Source organism: Xiphophorus hellerii, chromosome 8 (genome assembly GCF_003331165.1).
Source record: "Xiphophorus hellerii strain 12219 chromosome 8, Xiphophorus_hellerii-4.1, whole genome shotgun sequence".
Lineage (NCBI taxonomy): Eukaryota > Metazoa > Chordata > Actinopteri > Cyprinodontiformes > Poeciliidae > Xiphophorus > Xiphophorus hellerii.
This window is the reverse complement of record NC_045679.1, coordinates 16126514-16151509: the sequence shown is the minus strand read 5'-3', so window position 1 is coordinate 16151509 and position 24996 is coordinate 16126514. Positions and strand designations below refer to the sequence as shown.

The following is a 24996-nucleotide window of genomic DNA, read 5'->3' as shown; positions in this document are numbered from 1 at the left end:
AGATTGAGGCCATTGCTTAAAGAAAATGTACAACTCTTTTTTTGCCATCATATACTAAATAAATATTTCCAGTGAATTACAGATATGTTGTTTTTTCACATTGTTTTAAGGAAGTAAAGAAAATATGCAGGTGGTTGGTACAGGAGGAAGTGACCTCACTTATGTGCCTGAGTAATTAGATCTCTCAAAGATGGCATTTCTCCATCTTTGCATAAATATATCAAATGATAGCCAAACCAGCTTGATTAATTGCATTGGGAAGTTGTCCAACTGGTTGCTTTTAAAGTGCCAAAACAAATGTACCCATATGAGATGATTTTTCTCCATATTTCCCAAAGTTATTTTGTCATCAAAAGTCATTCGTCAATCCTTCACCATCTCCACTTGACCAATCAGCTCAGCTCATACTCAGATGACCCCACCTCCCTGCAGAGTCAGTCATTATTTTTACATCACCAAAAACCCCTCCAGGCATGTTCAAAGTCAAACAAATGGATACTCTCCAAGCCAAACAGAGCAAGGCTTCCTGCCGGTACCTCGGGTCTGGCCCTTGCTGCAGCTCCTCGGACATACAAGCGGCTTTAAGTGTGTAAAGAGAAGTGACTTGTACATGTTTTCTCATATGCACATCCAAACACACAGACAAACATATATGGCATGCTACCCTGCCCAGAGACCTCTGACTTGAACCTGCTGCTCTCACTCAGCAACACATAAATCACTGGGCTCTAAGCGGCACTGCTGGCCCTCATTGCCATGCTGAACTTGACTCCACGGGAATAAAAGTCTGTAACTAGATACCAAAAACTAATCCAGGCCAGAGACAATTGCTGGCATATGGAGGCCCTGAAGGTGCCGATACCCCCTCGGACAATTTGTTGCCTCTGTCATGAGACCTTTGACTTCTGGACCAACTTCTGCCCGATTCCACTCGTCAGAGACAAAAGCATCGGAAGACTGAGTGAAGACATGAGGAATGATGACGACATAACCTGTCAAGTCAGCTCCACTCTTGGAGTGGCCATCTGTGCTTCTGAATATGTCTCCTGCACACACACTCGTGTTTAATTGAGACATCATGAGACTAAACACCAAGCAGTTATTTTTAATGACTGTTTTACTTATAATGTCTATTTATTTTACCACTAGCATGGTTGTTAAAAATTTGCAAAATTGCAGACAAAATATTAGGTAAGAATCTAAGAATATCATCGAACTTCAAAGTTCTGATAATTATGAATAATGCCAAAACAAGTATAAGACAAAAAAAAAAAAAGGTTCCATAATTTAAAAAAATTGTTTCACTGCTGCAAAAATGCCAAAATAATTTGTTCCTGCAGAGAATAACATAGAAAACATATCCTGGTAATATTTTAAAGTGCATCTATTTTGTTGAATTACAATGTAAAACTAAACAAATGTCCCCTCCATGGGAATGATGCCTTTCAGAAATTTTAACAATGTGTTTACAAGATTTTTTTTGTAAAATACAATGTTTGTAAGTTTTTACTTGACTATATTGCCACTGAAGAAAAATTATTCAAAAAACGACCACAAATCTCATCCACAGAAAGTACATAAACGGATGGCTGGGCGGACAGATACACAACCAAGTAGTCTTTAGCTCATTTTTTAAATCACACATGGGTGGCTGTAACTTTGACTTTTACATGACAAACCTGTCTTCTCTTCCTGGTGACAGTGGCTATATATCTAAAAACACTTTTTTAGATATAAAATTTTATTTTAGATGCCTGAAGTTTGTAACACATATTACTAATAATAGAATACCTCCTGTTGCAAAAGACCATTCTGACAATCTTTGTTCACCATCTGTCTCTTTAAAAAAAGATGTGCATTTTTGTAGATGAGTAGAGCAGAACTTTATTAGATTTATAGCAAATCCTTTCTTTTTGATTAGGCCTTTTCCTTAACCGCTCTTGACATTCATTGTGTATCTTTTCTTCATATTACGTTTGTGAAAAAAAGCTTACCTCTTAAACAAGGTACTTACAACTTATTTAACCACAATTTAATAAATGCAAAAACACATATTATAAACTGAAGGTGTAGACAAAAAAAACAAACATATTTTGATATATTTTATAAATGCACCCTAGTCACTAAATGACTATTTCCACACATAATTGGAAATCTTTACTATCTTGATGTAAAGCTGATAATTTTTATGATGTGCCAGGTCTTGCCTGGCACGTCTTGATCCCTCAACAATAAAGAGCATATAGTGATCCATTTAGGCACAAGTTTCATTTTCATGTGTAATAGGGTGAGTCTGGGTGGGAAAAAAAGGGAAAGCAACAAATTTCTAACTACAATCAATAATAAAACATGACATATCAGCCATGAGCACCACACCCAAACTGTAACCAAACAATAGAAGTTTGCCGTGGCCTCTGCAGTAGCCACAGGCCTGACACTGGCAAGAAATACAGGAATGCCTCAGTACTCTTCTCTCCTGATAGAGAGCAGTGACTGTTTAACCATGATAACATCAGGCACCGTCAGGGCCAGCACAGCTGCAGGGCTCCCAGATCCACTTTAATGACTTAAGTATCTGGGAGTGATATCTGCAGCCATCAGTTCAATGCAACCTCATCACATACTTACATTGATGCTGACACACTCTTCTTCATTTTGCAGATGCACACTTGAACTTAGACTACAAAGAGACATGAAAAATGACTGAGATTATTATTTTTTCTTGGCATAAATGGTGTGCACACTTGAACTCACGTTGGTGTGTCTGTACTGTTCGTGAATCAACTTCTAAATTTTATTTTTGCCCCCAAATTGCTAATTTAGATGACCTCTTATCACCTACTTAGTGTTTCTGTTTCAGTCTTCAATCTAACCATTTATAAGGTCTTACTTATACAAATAAGTACAATTACACAAATTACCTATAGTTACATAAATGTGTCAATATTATTACTGAAAAATATATAAATGTGAAATTCTATTATTGAAACTTGACATCACTACATGTTGAAAATAATATCTATTTATTTATTGCAGCATTTTTTTCAACAAAAAAAAATTATGATTACTTTGCTGCAGTATGCAATGAAAAAAATTCATCTGTCAAATTACCTGAATGGTTAACTTGAAAAGAGAATCAATTCTTGACCAATTATCATAACTAGACCATTGTTTTCCCTAACCAAAAATTTCATTGGGGTAAGCTGGTAGGAAAAATAAATTCACTATGCATTTTGAGAATGTAAAAATACTAAAATAATTATGATTAACATACATCAGATTGATTCAATAATGACTTCCCCATATAATTGTTTAATATATACAGTAGATTAATAATAGACTGAAATAGTTATAAATACAGTTATTTATTTCATGTATATATTTCACATGTTACTTAAGCTGTAACATACTGTAAGTATTTATTCAGTAATTTATCCATTTATTGAATTGTGGTGCTTTTAGTAATCAATAACTTTGAGATTTAGTCTTGAGGAGTAACATTGCAAAATCTTTTGTAACAAAAAGAATGCAACAAATTAAACAAAATAAAAATTTTGACTGTTATTTATGTAGAATTTTATTGCATGACATTCTGTCTGAGCTACAATGCAAACCACAAAACACAGCAAGCATTAAGAAAATTATGTTTTGTTTTTTCTTTCTTTCTTTTCAAATGTCCAAAACTCCGGTCAGAAGTTCAGTAAGCAAAACAATGTCTCAAAAAATGACTTATTCTTCAGGGAGGAAGAAAAGAATGCCGCAAAAACTCTTCAGAGAAAAAAATGGAGAAAAAAAAAAGAAAAGAGGATAAATAGAAAAAAGCCAAGATAAAGGTTTGTTTTAATGTGCCTTGGTAAAGTAATGTAATGTAAAAGACTTGTAAAGCTGCTAATAGAAAATTAGCTGGAACGGTCCAGTTCAACAGCCAAACATTTATGCTAGGGTCTTTGTGTTTGTGTGAAGCTGAGTTTTATCTTTAAATGAGTTGATTCTCATGGTTGGCTCTGTATATTTCTAAGGTATTTTTGGCTTCAAAATGACATTTTTGATAACATTTGATAACAATAATTAAAACTTGTCAATGATTGACATTGTCTAGCAAAATGTTTTTACATCAAGCTACATAGCTGCTACATTGATGAGCTACTCTATGCTGTAGTTGGGGATATGTTGTTTGCTGCTGAGCATAATCATTTTGTGGGTAAAACAAACATTATTTTTACATCAACTTCTAAGTTATGTGAAACTTCTGTTAAAATCATTTGAAGGCACAGAATCATCCCAGTACCAATCCACATTCTCAGGGGAGAAAGACTCACCTGGTATAAATTTAATTTTTAGCTATTGGAGTAACGCTTAAGAGAAATTAATTTAATCAAAGAATGTCGGCTGCACCGATTGCAGTTTTCTGGCCGATCCCCGGATCTTTAAAGAGTCTGAAATGGCGATTTTGATTTTGGTTGATAAGAATTGTTTTTGTTTGAAATGTTGCTAAATAGAGCAAGAAAGTCGTTGGCAATAGAGGGGTGAATATTGTTAACTACAAAGGTGCAGACCTGACCTGGTGGGTCGGTCTGTCAGACAAACCTCTCACTGCAGAGCAGACGAGGACAGAGACTGATTTTTAAACCTTTGCTGATGAAGATAAGATTAGGGGATAAGATGGGCTTCACGTGCAAGTATCGGCCGATCACGATCCCCCAAAATTAAGGAAATCGGCGCCCAGAAATCAACTGGTCAATAAATCAGTTGGCCAATAAATGTATCCTATATTATACATGTATATAATGTAAACAGCACTGCCAGAGATGCAATAAGTTTTATAGCAGGTGTGTGAATGATTTGGTGATCGGACTGCTGATTGCAGCAGTCCGTTTTGTTCTGTTGTTAGCAGAACAAAACTAAATTTCGCTTAGGGCCCCATGGAGGCTTGGACCGGCCCCGTCTAAACCTTCCGGATTTATCAATATCAAGAAAGTAAAAATGTGGGGACCAAAGATCCTTGCTTACTCTGAAATCAAACAAACCTTCCAGAATACATTTGAAAGTGATTAACAAAACCACAACTGAAGCAACGTACCTAGGAATCAGATGCAAAGCACAAACGTTAGAACCCAAAGTCAAGGCATTATTATGCAAATAACTTATTTTACTGGTTGCCCCATTTTTTACGCACCAACAAGCACTGTAAGCAAGATTAAATACATTTTACAAAATTTAAGAAAGTTCTTGTTTTCAGCTGCTATAGATTATCAAGTGCAAGTTAAAAGTCAGCTTCCATTTATCAGTGCAGTAAATCTGACATTACGGTGCCAGGCAAAGGCATCGTCATCCCTGGAATCTTTTCTCATGACATGTTACAATCAAACCTCAGTATATTTATTTAACCAACACAAAATCTGTCATGTTGTGGTAAGGAAGGATCATTTTTGAAAATAAAAATCTGAAGTGTGTCAAGCATTTGTATTGAGTACCCCTACTTCAATATTTTGCAGAACCACTTTTTGCTACAATCACAGCTGTCTGTGAAAGATTTATAGTGTACCTATTCACGGTTCATAATTCGCTGATTCAAATATTCATGGACATTTCTTTGGAACACCACTCAAAATTTGGGGAAAAAGTGCCTATTCACCAATGTTTTTTTGTTTTTTTTCTGTGGAGAATTTCCGAAATGTTAAAAACAAAATGCAGCTTGGGAAGCTGAAACACCAAAGGACAGTGTTACCTGACACACTGTTGCATGGTGTTTGTAAAACAGCCAATCCAGGATCACCATTTAATTTCTGTTGTTTCTGTTGAAACAACAGAAATTAGATTCTGTTGATCTGTTGATCTGTAGATTCTGTTGATCTACAGTCTTTTACGAAGACTGTAGATCTTTGCTTCTGAGGTAAAGCTAAGACTATTTCCACTGTGCATATTAATGCAGATTAAGGTATAGCAGGAGTCTAAACTATTAAAATAGGTAGCTATAAATCTCAAGTATTTGCAGAATTTATTTGCAGCTGTGGTTCGTTTTCCCTGAGCATATATACTGTACACATGTAGAATCTGTAGCTATGGTTGTATATTTAGGGTCATTCCATGTTCACCATTATGAAGCCTTCACATGTTTTCTTCAAGTATTGTCCAATATTTGACTCCATCCATCATTCCATCATCCCTGACCAGTTTCCCTGTACTTGCTAAAGAGGAGTATTCCTATAGCATGATGCTGCCACCTCCATGATCAAATATGGAGCTGGTGTTCTAAGATTACTTAAGTTCAGCTTTTACACACACACAGCATTTTGCATGTTTTCTAAATTTCTAGGTTTAATTACCTCATCTGATCAGAGCTCATTCCTCAATGTTTGCTGTGTTTTCTACATGATTTGTAGCAAACTGGAAAAGTGATTCCTTATGGTGCATCCTGGCTCTCACCCACTGATAAAGTGATGCAGCTAGGCACTAAGTCCCTTGTGAGCCTGGAAGAATAAAGCAGGAGTAGAAAATGGATGCTTGGAAAGATATATCAGTCTTCCATAAAGATGTTTTTAATGAGAATCATAGACTTATATTCCAGCATTAATAATAAAGTTGATTGATTGAGACGTCTCGATTGGTAAGCCCTCTAGAAAGTATGAAGTGGGTTTTACAGCTAAAACCTTGTGCTTAATCTGTAAATCATTTATTGCAGCAGCCACTGCAAAAGACCAAAAAAAACTCCTCTGTGTCTCAAATAAAACACTCTGAAGGCTGAAGTACAACTTGTCCCATTAAAGTGATGTATCCACTTCTAAAAAACTCTAAGAAACCAAACCGTCACTTCGATCACAGACCCCTGGCACTGCAGACGGTCTTCACTCCTCCATGACCCAAGAAATTGCAATCTGTGTGTTTGACGGACAGCCGCACTACCCTCTTCCCCATTGATGGTCAGTCACACAAACAAAAAGAGGGATGAGATGAGTTTCTCAGGGGAGTGAGGATAATAAAATCAGGGTGTCTGTGTGTCCTGAGAGGGGACAATGTTTGATGCTCTAACAGAATGAAGGTCTTTGGCGGCCTGAGCCGGCTGTCTTTTAGCTAAAGCAAGCAGATTTCTTTGAAGCCTGGCCACCTTTGCTGAAGAGCCATTACTCTCAGGCTTTTCTATACATTAGCCATGCCACAGCAGCACAAGTGCATTACAGGCTGCCGCCCCAACAGAGCCCAATTGTACTCCCTCTTGTTAAATATTACCCCAACAGAGCTTATGATTTTATTTTCATTTTTTTCCCTCCCCATTGCTCTTACCCTGCCCCCCTCCCCCGATCGGATTAGGATCGATTGCTGCGTGGTAGAGCCGGCCCAGACATGAGGACCAGAACAACGCTCCAGCATGATTGTGCTCCTCAGGTCCCGCCTTGGAGACTATTCAGGCGACTAAATAGAAAGATTTGCCCTTAGATGTCAAATTTCCTCCAAGACAAGGATGTCAATACCAATTAGATTGTCTGTAGTTGCTGTAGTTACGCCAGGCTGCAGCCACCCCCACCCCAACCTCTTTTCCTTTAAAGATACACTTGCTCTCTCTTAACATCTCACTCACATCTCTTTTTTGTAGGCAGAGTGGTGGTCTCGGCACCAAGCCTTTAGCCTCAAATCAGTTTTATGACTGGCGCTGTGCAGACATTAGGCTAACTCCATTAGCCTCTGAAGGAGATGGCCTGAGGGGAAACAGAGGGGCCAAGATGGGCCTGGCTTGGACTGCATGTGTGTATGTAAGCGCGCGCATGTATTTGGTGAAAGGGTGAAGGGGTAACATTGTCTCACAGAGTCTTCTGGCATCTCTTTAAAGGTCACTGTCTGCTTGTCAGATGAGGCAAAAGCCCACTGGAGCAAGAACATAAACAAGAAAGAGAAGTGGACAGAAAATGGATTAATGAACAAATGTAATTAGGAGAAAGGGTGGACGGCGAGAGTGGGAGAGAGGACTCTGTCTCCACTTAGTACTGTGGCTCCTGCAGGCGCTCAAGTGCTAACATGACAAACAGATGTTGCTGTGGCTGTCTGGGCATAGAACTGCACAGTGACACTCATTCAAGGTTATCGACATATGCACAAAAACAATGTGCCTTTTACCTGAGTGTCTTTTTTATGTCTTCTAAAATTAAACATACATTAATTAGAAAAACAGATTGTGACATACAGTCTCCCAGGTATGAACAAGAATGGATCAGACAGTGGCAAAATAATTAATCCCTACCATCTTAACTACTTTTACATTTTTATATGAAACAAAATGCAAACAGCTCAAGTACTGTCACGTTGGAAGGAAAGCATCTGTGAACAATTGTCCAGTGTTGCCATGGATTTGAAATTAAATAACAAACATTAACTAATTAGCACAGCTGTGAAGGGACCTGATTGGACTGCATTTTATTTATGGGGATTGGAGTAAAGGGATCCACATACATTTGATAACCGCTTTGCATCTTTCTTTAAGTAAAAAATTGAAGAATATGTCTATTTTTCTTTCAACTTCACAATTATGCAATTTTGTGTTGTCTTATTGCATAAAACCCAGACAAAAAAAAAAAACAATCAAGTTTCTGGTTGCAACAGGAAAAATTACAAAAATGTTCCAGTTGTATGAAACACCGCAACACAATAAAGGGAGCAAAACATAAAACCTGAAGCAAAAAATTCAGAAGTGCAGATGTTAATCAAGATGTTTGAATATTTACACTATTGTGTCATTTTACTGCCAAACTACACTTACAAAAGCTGCAGACCCTTTTTGCTTTGATCAAATGTTGTAATATGACACTTAACAGCATGTCCAATATCCAACTACGGATTTTTATTTGAAATATTAAAATTAAATATGAGATCATGATCATAAAACCACAGAATATCTTGTGGTAAACACTGCTTTACAGCACTGCACAGAAGCCCGCACACACATTTATGAGAAAAGTATTGTGATCTGGGGAGAGCTACATGATAAATGTTTAGGAGCAGTATGAAAATGTCTGAAAACTTTACAGCATTATCTTTATTATATTTTTATATAATAATCACAGTGTCAGCTTTTTTCTGTATATGAAGATATATGTAGAATAAAATATCAAAGAAACAAAGCTAGAAACTTGCTCACAAACATTTATGTGCAGCTTGAAACTTAAACCAATGCCACAGCATTTCATTATACAGATTAATTGTTTTATTTGTTTGTTTGTTTATTTCTTTACTTTTAGCTGCAATCATTGGTAGTCCTTAAAGCTTGCTTATTTGCTTACTGAGGTAGTGGTGTTGTGACTGAGATGTCAAGAATCCTCTATGTTGTTTTAAAGTCTTTGCTGTAGCATAAAACTAATATCATTATTTTTAAGACAACACAAAGTGATGAATGTTGTTATCTTCAGAGAAACGTATGTTTTAATCTTCTGAAATCTATACTCATAAAACAAGAGAATTTACCAAAAAATTGTTGCAACAGTTTGCATTAGTTTATTAGACTGTATATTCATTTCTATTTATGAGTAAAAAATTATGTAACATAAACAGGAAAATGACAACTAAACATACGTATATGAAGTCTGGCCATTTAAGTAACCTACATACTTAACTATCCATCCATCCATTGTCTACACAAGTCAGTAGGCATGCTGTGTTTGTCTATCTCCAGTGATGACCCTGGACAGATTCCCAGTCTATCACTGCAGACACTCAAAAACAGCGACACACGACACACTTGATGCTAATCCCTCAGATAGGCCACTTACCCTGGCAGTCATTTTTGGACGGAGCAGGAAGCAGGAGCACCCTGAGAGAACCTACACACGCACAGGAGACTGTGCAAAAAGATGCATACAGAAAGATAAAAGTTAGCATAACCGTGCTTATAACGGCACCACCGTCCATCAAAAAAAGGAGTTATGAGAAGTGAAAAGGGTAAGAATTGGAGAAAGGAATAAACTTTAAAAATGTATTCTGACAGGGTAGCTTGTCATTTATTTGCAATGACCATCTCAGGCCAAACAAGTCCCAGATTGCTAGAAAGCTTGAATTAAGCATTAGCAATGTAGCAGCTCTAGCTAAAGATAAACAGAGTTAAAGTTTTACTCCAAGACAAAAACCTTCCCAATCATATAATAATAATCCAGACTTCTATGTAGGTTTTGCTACCAAAATAAAGTAGTGAATGTTTTTCAATTGTCAAGCTTCACATTTAAAAGCTAGTATATTTCATTATAATTCAAATGAATTGAATAGCTAATATTGACAAGGTAGCTTTTAGCAACTGCAAATCACTAAATTAAATTTATATTCTTCCCATTTTGTTGAAAATCTAAGAGTATTTAATACTTGTACTTTATTCTTCTATGAAACCAATAAAGAAATGTGTAACGTAAAGCACCGATTGAAATACTTCAGATACAAAGTAACAGTGATCATCTTTTTTTCAAAAATAATGCAGTGTTTTCCACATAAATTCATTCTTTCACTTTCATATCAAAGGCACTTACAAACTAATGTAAGCCATCCCCATGATTGCAACACTTCTTTTTTCTCTTTCCTGTTTCTTTTCTTAGGGCACAGAGCTCTGCAGAGTCAATTGAGCAACAAGGAATGAAAACAGGACTTGCATTTTGAAGTTGGCTTAACCTTGCAGTGACACCTATTGCAGATGGTTGGAAATGGTTGAGAAGAATAGTTTCCGCATGGTGGAATCCACAATTAGGTAGCACATCTGCACCAGTACCCACCCCTCCGCCCCTTAATCCCCTGAATCTGGCGTTCTTTGAGCTCAGTGTTGGTTGACAGCCAAGGCAAACAGTTTCTACTACGAAACTGTTTTCAGCCAGGCAATTAGGCGAACTTCAGATCTGAATGTTTTCAGCAACATATAAGAGGGAAAGGGATAGATTGCTGGAGTGCAATGAGTGAAGTCAGAAACAGGAGGAGTGGCTCAAAGTGAAGAAAGTATAGGTAGGATAAACAGGAGCACTTAAAGGAGGGGAGGAGACATAGTGACAGCCATAAGACAGAAATCTACAACCAGATCATCAGTTAGCCACTCCAATCACAATGGATCAAGCCATTAAATGTAAATTTTTTTTCCCAAACAACCTCATGGCTGACAGGCCCTACACATCATGAGCTTATATCGATGTTCAATGGAGCACTTTGCACTCCCGACGTCTAAGATGTTCTGTGTCTGTCAGTTAATTCAGCACATTTAATCTAAACTAAACTTGTATGTCATTCAAAGAACAGTTGCTTCAGAAACAAAGCACTAACGCCTCATCTGAAGTCACCGTGTCTCTCATTTCTCCTGCATTTACTGGTGCTGAATAAGCACCTGATGTGACCATTAAATGTATTGCTGATGGAGAGACAACGGCAGAGAAACATCAATATTAAAGTGAACCTGAGTTCTCTTTAATATTGACCATCTGTGTGATTTAACTGGATATTTCTGAGTGACATCAGCAGTGGGTTAGACACAGTGTATGTGAGGTGAAATCTAGACCTGACGAGGTTATCTGCAAGATGGCTTTTACATGCATGCATGTGGGAATGGATTTTTTTCTCTCTCTTTCAATAATGAAACCATTTAAAAACTGCATTTAATCCAAATAAAACAAGTTCATATTCACTTAGAAACAACAATACTAATGTTTTACCTCAGGAAGAGTTCAGAAATCAATATTTGGTGGAATAACCATGAGGTTTTCAATGGGGTTCAGTGTAGTGGTCTCTTAATTTTTTCCAAAACTCTCGCTCTATATGTAGAGAGAGTCAGTTAATGTTGAAGTTGGCAACATTAACTCAAAGGTCGCTAGAAGTCTGTGATCCTAGTGGCAATTGCAAAGTAAGATGTTTCACACCAGTCCCAAAATCAAAGTTTGACATGACTGCTGTGCACATAATATGTGTTGATCGAACAGTAAAAATGTCTTAATTTGATCTATCTGATGAGTTAAATCAAAACCACAAAACATTAGTTTATTTTATTGGAAATTTAGGTGACAAATCAATACAATGTATTGGATAACTGAAAAGAGGGGAAATGGTGTAATGTTTTTGAAATGTTTTACAAATGAAAATATGAAAAGCTCATCATGCTTTGAGGTTCCATCCCACCTAATGTGATACTTCTAAAATAAAATCCAGAAGTTATTTAATGCTAAGGTTTGTGGTATTTGCTGTAGCTTACACTACTAATAGTAGTTAGCCTTATCACTGACCACATCAGCTAGCAAATCCCACTGGGTTCAATGCTTGACCATGAAAGTAAACTGGGTCTAAGGTCTGGGTCTTTCCCAGTTAAAAGTTCTAACTTGGATCATAAATGTACCAGGATAAAAGGAGCTACCAGGAACTGCACTGATGGCGTCTTAAATTCACCCAGGGGAGTTTTATGTTTATTCTTCATTGTATTTCTTTTTGGAAAGTTTATTGTTAAGTAAAGAGCTGTACAAAAAACAACTGATTTGAATGTTGGTGACTTTTAGCTCTTCATTACATTGAATTTGTTTGTATTTACTTTGCAAATAGTCATGCCTCTCTGTCCTCTAATTATGGGCAAAAAGCTGGCCAACAAACATCTTCCAAAGTCTGTGGAAAGTTTGAAAATTTAAGAGAAACGTTTATTTTCTTGCACAGGATTAATGCCTTCAGCTTCTGTTGTAGAAAAAAAAATACATGAAACAAATAGGACCTGTGGACAAGGCAAGCTCCAGAAAAATCCTACTTTCAGCACCTCTGAAATTAGACCTAAATTCCCCCCAGAGGGGCTATTAGATGACAAATCCTCGCCATTGACCAGAATCTGCCCTTTGCAAGCTCATGAATGACGTCTAAGCTCTTTGATGTCCTTCGCCACAACATCAGCTTCACTTCCTTTACTATGAAGAGGGTAAAATGTGAGTTAGGTTACTCCTTTTCTTTTGGACACTCGAAAAGTTCAGGGGAAGGAGAAAGGAGACCCACAACATTCCAGAAAAACCAGATGTTTGCATCCCATGCTAACATGTGGAGGCATTCTCTAGCCGTGGGCCTGCATTAATGAAGGTGGAGATCCATCTGGGGGTGCTGATAGGAAGTGGGATGCAGTTTGATAGGCTATACGCACACAGTCTCCAGGTTACATATGTTAGCAATAACTTCACGTTGCTGCCATTTTGTTCAGCCAAGCACTGGAAGCTGAGCTGAGGACCTTTTCGCTGCCGTGAGAAAAACAAAGAACTGGATGCAAGTAAGAGTTCCACTTAAACTCTGCAGAGTTTAAAAAATGTGGGAATTAAGTTTACAAATGAAAGAATTCAATCTCAGTTGGGGAGAGGGGAAAGCGAATATATAAACCTTTTTTTTTTTAGTGCTTAGAATTTCTGAAGAAATAAATTAATAGAATCTACACTGGATAAATATATCATGTTTTTTTTAGCATTTAAAGCTCAAAATTGTGTGGAACAATAGTGCAAACACTGTCAGTCTTATTGTGCTTACACGCAATGACATTTCACAATTTTTTATTTACTTGAAAATAAAAAGTATTCGGCATAAATGTCAAATTATTATGCTTAACATTAATCAGTAATTTTATATTTTAAGTTAATTTGCAAAAAAAATTCTATTTAACCAACAATTGCCTTTTTCATTTCTTACCACCTCGGTTTCTCAGTTTACAATCATGACAGAATGTTATCATTTGTAGTTCCCTCCATATTTTTAAAATCCATGCAAAGACATTGTGAAACGTCATAAAATAAATTAATCTTTCATTGCAAACTTTTCAATTATTACTCTTCTCTGGACTCATGCTAATGTACGTGACTGACTGATGCATTCTTCTAGTAATCTTCTGATTTATGAAGCTCAACGGAGAATCAGAATTCACTAAATAAAAATTTGTTTCAGCTTAAAAATATCTAAATTTGAAAGAAAAAGAGGCTTCAGTGACATTTCTTCTATTGGACTTGTCTAGAATGGAACTAGTTGTGGCACGGATGGGTTTCCATCTTGTTTTATTAGATGGATGCTTTTTTCCACCTGAATAAATAGACAGAAATTAAATGTTTTTTGAGTGAAATTATTCTGTTTGGACAAGGGATTTGTTGGGGCCACTAAATGTTTTAGGATGGACCCTTCTCCCAGTGCAGGTGATAAATAACATCATTGTTGGACAACGTAACTCATCCCACGCATGAAGCTGTTGTTGAACTGGAGAGCTCCTTCCGTGACAGAATGCTGCATCCTAGGTCCACATCGGAGCGTCATCACAGATCCTTCCTCCCAGTTGCTGTTAGACTTTATAACCATCACTGCTCCCAACAAACTCAGATTTAATAAGTGTTAATATCTGCTGTTATTTTCCCATTTGCAAATAAAATTCCTGTTGTCATTTTCAGTTCCTTGTTTCGTTTTGGTTTTTTTTTGGGGGGGGGGGTTAAGTCCTGTAAATTGTTTTCTCTGCATAAGTATGACATGTACATTTTGGACATTTTTGCTTTTTTCTATTCAGTTGCACATTTCTTTGTATCAAAGTGTGCTTTTTTTATAACTGCACAATATTTTCTTATACTGTAAATTTTGTCTGTTATGTTATCATTTCTTCTATTTTAGTATTTTTATTTTGTGGAATTCTACATGTTTCTTCTTACCGTTGGCTTTTCTGCAGGTACACATGAATTTCGTCGCTGAGGAGGACAATAAAGATCATTTCTACCCTACTCTATTCTAAAATGAGGCATGTGGTGTTTAATCCAGAATAACCATAATAAACGCAACTAATCAGAAACAAATTACATAGCAATTTTAAAAATGTCAATACCATTATTTGTATCTAGTATCACTGTGTACTTCTCTGGTAACAAAGCACTAGTGTACATGCACTAGTGTACATGCACCAGTCCACCTGTCAAGCTGAACTGCTTCCTTTGTCACGTCATAGAATTACCAAGAGGGGGATTACTGTGCTGCTATGTTGTTGCAGTAGTTGAATAATGGCTCTGTAAGACTCGAAGGCTTTATTTTATATTAGCATATAATAATAAACTTTGGGGAAATTAAGATTAAGTGTGAAGAAGATACAGTATTTTCATTACAATGTGGCTCACATCTGTTATGGCAGAACAACTCCTGGGCATTGAGCAGAATATATTGTATGTCAAAGATTGTTTTTCTTAGCTGAAATACAGTAGGATTATATTTCAAAAAGAAAGCCGGAAGAGCCGTAAAGTGGGTGAAGGAGGATAGAGAGGATCAGGGGTGAATGAAAATGTAAAGATTGCATGGAATGCTCCCGTGTGAACTGTAAATGAACCCCCAAAACTCCAAATCCCCCCAGCTGCTAAACTCTGCTCCTTCACACTGACACGACCACAAAACATTTGCAGCCCTTAGAGCAGGAATGTCACATTAAGATCTTTACAAGCTATGAAAATGAATATTTCTCTCCCACAGGTAGTTCTGGAGAAATGCAGCGTGTCTTGCAACATGTTTTACCCCTTCAACTTCAGTCACTAAATGAAATGCAGTTCATAGGGATTTTCTTTGAAAAAACAACAGAGTAGATTCAAATTTTGAAGTGAAAGATGAACGCGTACAACAAAGAATAAAACTTGAAAATGGTGATGTGCCTTTTAACTCAGCCCTCTTTAACCAGGTATCCCTAAATAAAACCAGGTGCATAAATTGCCTTCAGAAGTCACCTAATAAGTTAAAAAACAAAAGAAAAAGAATACAGTCTGTCCGTTGCCTTCTTGTGCAACTCCGCTTGAAAAAAAGTTCTTGCTTACAGCACAATCTGGGTTTCTCCCCATAACTCGGATTGTCTCCGGTCGATTTTTAACCTGGTCAATCAGCAAACAGAAGGCGAAATTGAGGACGATGTCAATTTTCTATTCTGTTTTAGAATTGTAGTTTTAGCAATGGCAGCAGAGGAAGTGAATAAAGCCATTCAGTTCAGTTTGGTCACACTTCCAAATATCGAAATAACATTAACAGTCGTCTAGTTCGGATTGGCCCTTCCCTCTTTGCAGTGGAGGAAGGTTGTTCACAGAGCAGGCAATTTCCAGTAAGCTTCTTAGTATTGAACTGGTGCATCACTTACGTCACAGGCAAATGTTAGCAACTGTGTAAAATTTAAAACCTCAACACAGTCCACGCCTCCAGGAAGCAATCATTTCTCAATGGCCGAGAGCCCAGACCCTTTGTACGGAGCAAAGCATAGAGCAAAGGGATGGCTTTTACCAGGCTAACTTGAGACATGCCCATCCCTAAAATCATAGGCTGGTCAAGACGTTCAAAGTAATTCTGGAGGAGCTGAAGCATCGCTCAGGTAAAAAAAAATTTGTTGGCAGGAAAATTATTAGCTGTGCCGTTATGAAGAAAGGCGCTGTTAAAAGAAAATGATAGAAAATACTCACTAACAGTTTCCCTTGAGCTATGTGAGGGACACGGTAAGGAAGAAGGTGCTCTGGAAAGATTCACCTAAAATTGAATGTTTTAGCCTTTAACCAAAACACAGTGTGTGACAGAAAACTAACACTGCACATTACCCTGAACAGAACACCCCCACAGTGAAACATGTGGGGCTGTTTTTCTTTAGCACAGGCAGGGAAGCTGACCAGATTTGAGAGGAAGTTTGATGAAACCGGACAGAGCAATCCTGAGCAAGAGTCAGAGAGGCTGTAAATGACTTATGACTGGGATAGACATTCACCTACCAACCAGACGAACCTGAACATACATCCATAGCTATAATGTAGTAGATCAATGTATAGTCATGTGTTTGAATGACCAATTAAAAGTCTAAATCTAAGCCCAAATGAGAATCTGTGACAAGATTTGAAAAAAATTGATGTTCACAGACATTGAATTTGACCTAGCTTAGGATATTTTACAAACATGTATAGGTACAAATTTTAATCTCAAGAGTTGCAAAGCTGGTCGAAACATACCAAAACGTTTTGCAATTTTCTTCAATGAAAATTGTTTGCAGAAAGTACTGACTCATGGGGGTTAAGTACAAATGCAAGTCACACTTTTCAGATTTAAAATGTAAAAAAAAATGTTAAAACAATGTCTTATTTTCCCTCCACTTAGCGGCTATGCACTACTTTATCTTAACTCAATGTATACAAAATAGTAAGTAAATACTGACCATCTTTAATAAATCTTTTCTCATTCTCGTAGGCCGAAGTACAGATAGTCATTGTGCTGTAAGATGATGAATAATTTTTGTTTTTAATTCAAATGAGAAGACCAAAAAATAGACACTGATGAAGTGTCTGTCATCTGTGAGTTTAACACCTCTATGCTGCACAGCCACTGCTAGTTTTCTGATCTCTCATCATTTGTCATCAGTGACAGGTTACATTTGTCTGGCACTGACTGGAGGTAATGATAACCAATTGCGTGGTAAGAATGGGATTTAAGGAGCCTAAGAAGCTTTAATGCCTTGTTTGTTTTCCTATGCTCTCTCTTAGAGGTACTCTCAGCCACGCTGGTGAGAGTGTTGTGATTGGTGTGTTTTGCATGTGTAGGAACACTCCCTCTCCTATATCAAGCAGGCCTTTTCGCTTTGCTTCTGTCCACGTCCCTCATTCACTCACTCACTTTTCCCTGTCCTGCCTTTTCTTTCCCTTCTTATTTCCCCCTCTTCATGTCTGCATGTTTCCTCCTCCTTTCTTTAGTCTCTCTCCTCCCACCGAAGCTGTATGCATTCCTGCCAGGAGGGGCGGAGGTGTCTGTGATCCGGATAAGGACCAGACCTTCTCCTCATGCTCACCCTCGGCCCTCACCCCCTTCCCTGGGAAAATGGGCGCAGCCTCCTCCCTCTCAGGGCACCAGCTCAGCTTTGAGTGAGCTGCCAGGCATGGCAGCAGAGATTTAGCATGATTTGTTTGTCTGCTGCTGCGTATTTGCACCAGCACCCACCCCCCAACCCCGCTCTCTACTCCCAAGCTGGTTAGCTGGTGCAGATCTGGATCCAGGCTGCTGGAGGCCAGGGGAGCAGGCCGGGGTTAAGGGGGTGTTAAAGAGGGTGAGGTATGGAAGGCAGCAGTTAAAATAAAATGTGGAGAGCAAGAAAACACACATGTACACCCACACACATGCAAGACAATCTCCCTAATCATTCAGTTTGCATTCACAAAGACTTCAGAGTTTTTTCATTACTCCCCACCACTCCCCCACCCTTCTTGTGTTTTGTAATTGGCTCGCTTCCTGATGCAGTGGCAGACAGCAGCCACGACAGCGGCTGCCCCGCCGGCCCATTGATCTTTCATCAGCCCATAGAGTTAAAGCTGAAGGCATGAGGGGAAAAGCTGGAGAGGCAGCCCCTCGTTTTATGGCAGCCCACTGGAGCCTGCCGAGGATTGTTCCCTGCTTCCTCAAATTGTTTTTCATTTAGTCCGGGTGCAGCGCCGTGCTGCTCGGAGGAGAATGAGGTGGAGTGACGCAGATATTTAGGGGCGCACATAACAGCCACAGTCTGGGTAGGTGAATAAAATAGTGTGTTTTCCACTTGTTACATTGTTCTAGGTGTAAATGTGGGTTTGTGTGACATCTCTGTATTGTTCCCTGTCCCAAAGCACATACTGGTTCTCATCCAGGCCTACAATTGGGAAAGTGATGCTGAAAGCTGAGAATTAATTAAACAAAATTCTGTGTAGCTGTAAAAATTAGTTACCCTGGACTGCACATTAAAAATGTATGAATATTAAACACAGTTGAATGTACATCCAACGTACTTTTAAAACCCCAATTTTGCTTTTATTGAAGGAACTTTAATTACCTTGCTCAATTTGCATGAATCCCGACTGGGTGGTCAAGTTGTAGATGGTAAAGAAAATCAGTGCACAGGTGTTGTCCATTGAATCCGCCCTGCAATATCCTCGCGATCCGAGCTTTAGCTGTCATGTCATGTGGGCCCTGCCTTGGTCATCTAACCGACATGTGATACTGGTATCCTTCTTTGACATCTGCTCCACTGGGATCTTGTTGGAGGGAGGCAGAGAAACAGATTTCAGATCAGCAGATCCATTTTCACAGGACTTTGAATATTTCATGTAGAGGAGTCTTGTAGCAGGCATGCAGATATGATAAATAACAACAACCCCATCCAGCTACATACACTGTACAGCGGGTTATGTTTTCTTTATTGAGTAAGAAACATTTAAGTCATTCAAAAATCAAGTAGAATTATTCAATACATCACACGTTTACAGCCAAAACTCACACAACTGCGCATTTTTGTGACTATACAATATAATTTACATCATGAAAAAATATGTGTGAAACATGCATGCACAGTCAGGTTAGAGAGTAGTTGTGACTGCTTTCTGTTTCAAGTTTCAGCAAGCACGTGTTCAATGTAAGGCAGCAATAACTACTCAATACCGTTCCTAAATGTGGACACAGGAGATAATATTCTGGTGCAGTGCATGGTACAGATATGAGGGAAATACCTCTGTTTATATGTGAACTAATTTGTTCATCCAGGTTATTAATTTATCAAATTTCTATATCCGTATCCAGAAGATCATGCCAGATCGTAAAAGTTTCTGACACAAACATATGTAAAAACAACACTTAAACATGAGAGACCCTGTTAAAACAGACAGTAAATCAATCCTGGACATCAGCGATAACGACGCAAAAAGATCTCTCTCTCTCTCTCTCTTACTGCAAAACCCCACACCTGACCCCTAAACCTTCACCCACAGAAACGCTGCCGTTTCAAAAACTGTCTTTGAATACTCTTCCTCTGGAAAGACGTCGTTGAAACCGGAGCCATCCCGGGCCGCTGTATGTGTTTATTAAGTACGCTCTCGGACTGGCTTACTCCCAAGATGGCTGTAACTGAGAGATTTGTTCATGTAGGCATTAGGTCTGGCTATCAGTGGTGAATTATTTATTGAAAAAAATCTTCCAGTCCTTGGCGGCTGAGAGAGTCTGTAGACTGCTCACTGACTTCTTTTTATGTGTAGGACAGGTAGTTTGATTTTGATACATGGTATACTGAGTATCAAAAGAAGTGCAAGAAAAATATATATATATTTTTCTAAAATAAAGAAAAATGGTGAAATACTGACAGTGGATACAGAAAGACATCTGGCAATATATATTATGTATTATCTGTTTGTGGGATATTTTGTTAAAATAGCACAAAGGCCGCAATGTGTCTGTATTTGATATTCACAAATATAAACAAAAGAAATCTTCCTAAGTGAGCAGCATATCTGATGAGTGAATATTAAATGCATATTTTCTTTTGTCATTATTTTTTTTTTTTTTTTTTTTTTGCAATAGCAGATTCGGCAAACAATGAAGTGGAACTGATGGCCTTGCAGTGTCAGAGACAGATCAGTTTAGAGGAGGGGAATTATGGGATATTCAGATATTCTCCCTGTTATACATTTAACTTTAATGAAATAAAGTCATGACAGGCTGTAACTACATTAGGTAATATATTGGACAGGCCATGTAATTAAACAAGAGGCAGAGGAAAATAGAAGAAATCAGGGGGAATTAAGCAAACAACAAAAAAACTCATCTTAAAATGTCATAAAGAGAATGACAGTTATTGTATGTAATATAAGTGATAATAGTATTAGTGTGTAGCAATTCGTACAATAAAATGCATCATATGTAATGCAATGACTAAGCAAAATTCAGGCAAAAAAGACAGCCATGCAAGAAAGAAAAAAAAACTAAAAGATGTCCTTGGATCTATAAATGTCATAAAAATGTCTTTAGAAACTTATGTAGGGGTATCCAGATGTTGCTATTTTTAGTCATTTTTAAATTTAAGTCAAACTTTGTCATGCTCCTCTTCAGACACAGTGACCAAACAAGTGGTGTATTTGCATGTATTTGAGTTTGTATGTTTGGTAATAAGGTATTGTATTTACACTTAGAAAATATGAAAGATTTATTTTTATTATGTTTTGTTGGTGGAATGTAGTCTGAATTACAAAAAATAAATCATTATCATTATTTTTAAAAATAACTAACATATTGAGGAATTTTTAAGCAAATTAGTCGACTGCAAAATTGTGCTTAAGGTACCTACATACCAAAAATATGCTAATTTGATAAGACAGCACATGGTTCTGTAGCCCATGAAAAATGTAGTCAGGTAGGATATGTCATTTTCGACATTTTTATGCACTGAGGTGTGCAGAGAGGTTGAGTCTTTTTTTTTTTTACCTATAGGGCCCAAAGTGAGTGGCAAACACTTTAAAAGGGACTCTATGAAGAACAAAAACACAAAATCATAATATTATAAATACAAAGATTGATAAATAAGACAATTCTGGAAGCTTGTCCTTTCTACTTTTAAATTCATGCATGAACATTTTTGTATAAAAATAGAATTTTCAGGGTTGGAAATTAGGGCAGCTAATTTATAAGGCCTCCTCACCCCCAGGCTAAAAGTTACATTTTTGTGGGCTTAATAAATACAATAACCTTTCAGCCTGAAATAGACTTAAAAACTATCCATGAATGTTTGAAGGATATGCTCTGCTTATGGGACCAGTAGAAATAAAACGAGAAGACTGTCTGCTTAGACAACATATTGGAGCCGCAAGCACTATTTTTGTCCAAGATAATGTCAAATATGAACAAAATGGAGACATGAGTCTCACCCACTTGGACAGGAAATTCAGTTATCATCCATATCTCCTCTTCCAAATTTAAATCACAAATGATTTGTTCAAACTCGAATAAATCACATTTGGTAATTTTCTTTGCCTCCATTATTGCGTTAGGGTTTTTTAAATGTTTATGGTCGTCAGTGATAGAGAAATAGAGACCACTGGAGAGGTCTGGCTATTGTCATTCAATGGCCAAGCCATTTTGGAAATCACCGCTTTCCGTCTGCCCTTGCTGTTTCTCCTACTCTTTCTCTCTTTCTCGGTCTCTCTCTCTCTGTATTTCCTCATGGGCTTTATTGAATGGGAGACTTCCTTTTATAATTTCCAGGTTTTTTTCATATGCTGCCAATTCCACGGCATCTCAGTAGAAGAACGGCTGAATGGGTCAACGATTGAATGAGACGTTAGTTAAATGAGGAAGAAGTTAAATTTATCTTGGATGGCAAGATTTATGACATAAAACTATTAACCCTTATTTATCATGTAACAACAACAGACTTTACTTTGGATAGCTGCTGCAAAAAATTTCCATGAATTACTTTAAAGGACTGATAAAAATGTGTTATCTCCCCTGCCTAAGTTTAGACGACCCTAAGTTATACTCATTTGTTGCCTTTGAACTGAATATTTTCCACAGATTTTGGAAAATACATAACAACCGATGAAGGGTATAATTTGAGAGCAGCTCTTCTGCTGGCTAACCTCATTTGAAATCAACTGTTCTCCAAGATGTAATTCCCGTTAACATGTCATTTGGGGTTTGTAAACTTCAGATGTAATTTGAAGATATCACTCTCTGACTTGTGACCTACAGCTGATTTGAAACGTCTCTTAGCCACCAAGCTCCCATCTGACATTTTATATCTTGTCTCTTTAAAAAGAAATATTCGAAACATCTCATAGCCACCAAACTCCAAATAGTCATTTTATATCTTGTCACATGAAAAAGAAGTACAATTATAACATGTTTTTTTTTATCACCGAGTCAGATATTTTACTGGCAAAAAGTAAGAAAAAACATAAAAATGACAGAGTCTGGAAACAAATTAAATATGTCCAAAACAAATGACTAAAACTGAAGTTAATTCTAAAAAGTTGAGCAGGAGATTGCTGATAGTATTTAAATTGCAGCAAACCAGAGGAGAACATCTGTGCTGCCTGTGTCACATTGAGAAAGACTATTTCCACCAGAAGGGCATGAAATCCACTTGCAGGACTGCCAAGACATCATTCCCACTGCTGTGGTCAGCAAAGTGACTCGTAAAGGAAAGCCACTGTGCAAAATTTGCAGTTTCAAATTATGTGTAAAGGAAAGAGAGAAAGAAAATTAGGAATTAAAGATTTGTGTCCTTAGGGTTGAAAAGTTGAGGCTGACTTCCAATTAAATGTTGATGTCTGCAGAATTAGCTAAATATTGTATGTGGCGATAAACATTTAGTATTTAAATTAGGAGACTTTCTGCTCCTCTCACCAAAACTTAACAAAAGCTCCAAAGCGCATCTCTGTTTCTTTAAAGCATCTAAATATATGAACATTATGGTTTACCAAAAAAAAATGTATAAAATTATTTAATTATATAGTGCATTGATTGACCATGGATCTGAGTCTGTGTTGCATGATTGGCATGGGTCACTTCACATGAAAAACCTCTGTGATTATTTTTGACTCCAATAATCCTGGAGGATTCATTTTTTTGTTATTTTTATAGAATTTTGCTGTAACTTCCAGAGCTCAGAGGGTTTGGTTCAATCCTGGGAACTGGAGCTGGAAATGAAGTTACACCCCAGAAGAGAATGTTCACTTTGGAAAACACAGTTGGATTGGTGATTGCTACAATGCTTACTATTTTAATACTATTCCATAAAATATGAATATTTGGAGAGAACCAAGCATTGGTTCCCTCCATTATTGCTTTCAAAAAATAAAGCACAAGTTTGCAAAATATATATTGCCGCATTTTGTGTGCTACTGGGTTACAGAGAAGCAACGTTGCCAGCAGAACTAACAACTAGTTTATAGCCGCAGCTCTCACTGCACCCTGTATCTGCAAAGGCAATGTTGGATCCTGAACTTGGGGCTGCTCAGAGAGCTTTGGCTTTCCTGGGCAGACTTCAGGGGCATTCCTGTTGTGGGATCAATTGAAAATGTATGTATTTTAACTTTGAATCTGTATGATTTCTTTAATTTGATGTTGTACTACAGAATATATACTGCTATATGTGTGGAAAACAAAAAACATTTTGCATGTTTTGCAAAATGCCGTCAGATACTGATTGTTGTGAATCGGTGCAACATAAGTCAACTGAAATAAACTTTTACTTTTGAGCACAAACACCACCAATACAGGCTGAACAGAAGATAGGAATTATTGTAAAGGATGTTTCTTGTGTGAGTTAGCCTGATACTGGTTTGACTTCTGTAAAAATTCTTTGGGCACTCTTTGACCCACCTGCTGGTGTGAAGCTACTTCATTAATTTGTGCCATGCTGTCAAAAATAATGTACTTTCAAATTATGCCCTCTATTGCTACTTCTTGGTGTTCAAATCAAACTTTTCTCTGTCATATACAAGTTGAAGATGTTGTGATTGTGCCTTTTCTCACTCTTACAGTGACTTTCTGCATAGATTATCTGATGTTATCTGGGTTTTTGATTTGCAGGCCATACAAGGCAGTCGTTAACCTTAAGGTAACTGAAAGCACACAGTAAAAAGCCTGGGAACGGGACATGAAAAATGTAGATCTGATTAAAGCCGAGTGATGAATTAATGACACTAATGATGACACGTCTTCTGCTTTCAAGTGATGAATGTTTTTCACAAAGTTGAAAGGGTTACAAAGAGACCTACTGACGCACCTTTGGATAAACCTATAGGAGCTATGCATTGGTGGAATGCAACTAAGTACATTCTCATGTACAGCATTTAATTTACTTTAACTCCACTGGTCGCTGCAGAGAATCTTTGTTCTTATGAAACCACATTTGACTTCAGAGATAAGTAAAAATCTCTTGCAAAAGTATTCAACGCTTGAGATTTTACAAATTTAGTCACATTGCAGCTTCGAAAATCTAAGCGTTTTACTGGGGGTTTTGTACAAATTAATGTGAATTCTATTCTACCAAACAATTTAAAAATCTGAAAAATTTGGCATGTGCTTGCATTCAGCTGCCTTTAATGAGATACCCCTAAGTAAAATCAGTGCCACCAATTCTTCTGGAGTCACCTTATAAACACATAGTGTTCACCTGTGTTCAATTTAATTGAATTTTAGACTTCTTTTAGAAAACATAAGAATCATAAAGACAAATGAGTACAGACAGGTCAGATAATTTTAAACAATGATTAGGTTATG

At 37.4% G+C, this 24996-nt stretch overlaps 1 long non-coding RNA gene across 2 annotated transcripts in view; it reads right to left on the bottom strand.

Moving 5' to 3' along the window:
- LOC116724790 (uncharacterized) overlaps window positions 1–24996 on the bottom strand; it is a 71437-nt gene that overhangs the window by 33082 nt on the left and 13359 nt on the right. The window contains exons 2-3 of one of the 2 annotated variants that reach the window (XR_004340278.1): window positions 18779–18980; window positions 9756–9824 (exon numbers count right to left, since the gene is read on the bottom strand). This is a non-coding gene — a long non-coding RNA (uncharacterized LOC116724790). The remainder of the gene's footprint in view (window positions 1–9755; window positions 9825–18778; window positions 18981–24996) is intronic. The other variant, XR_004340277.1, reaches the window with a different exon arrangement.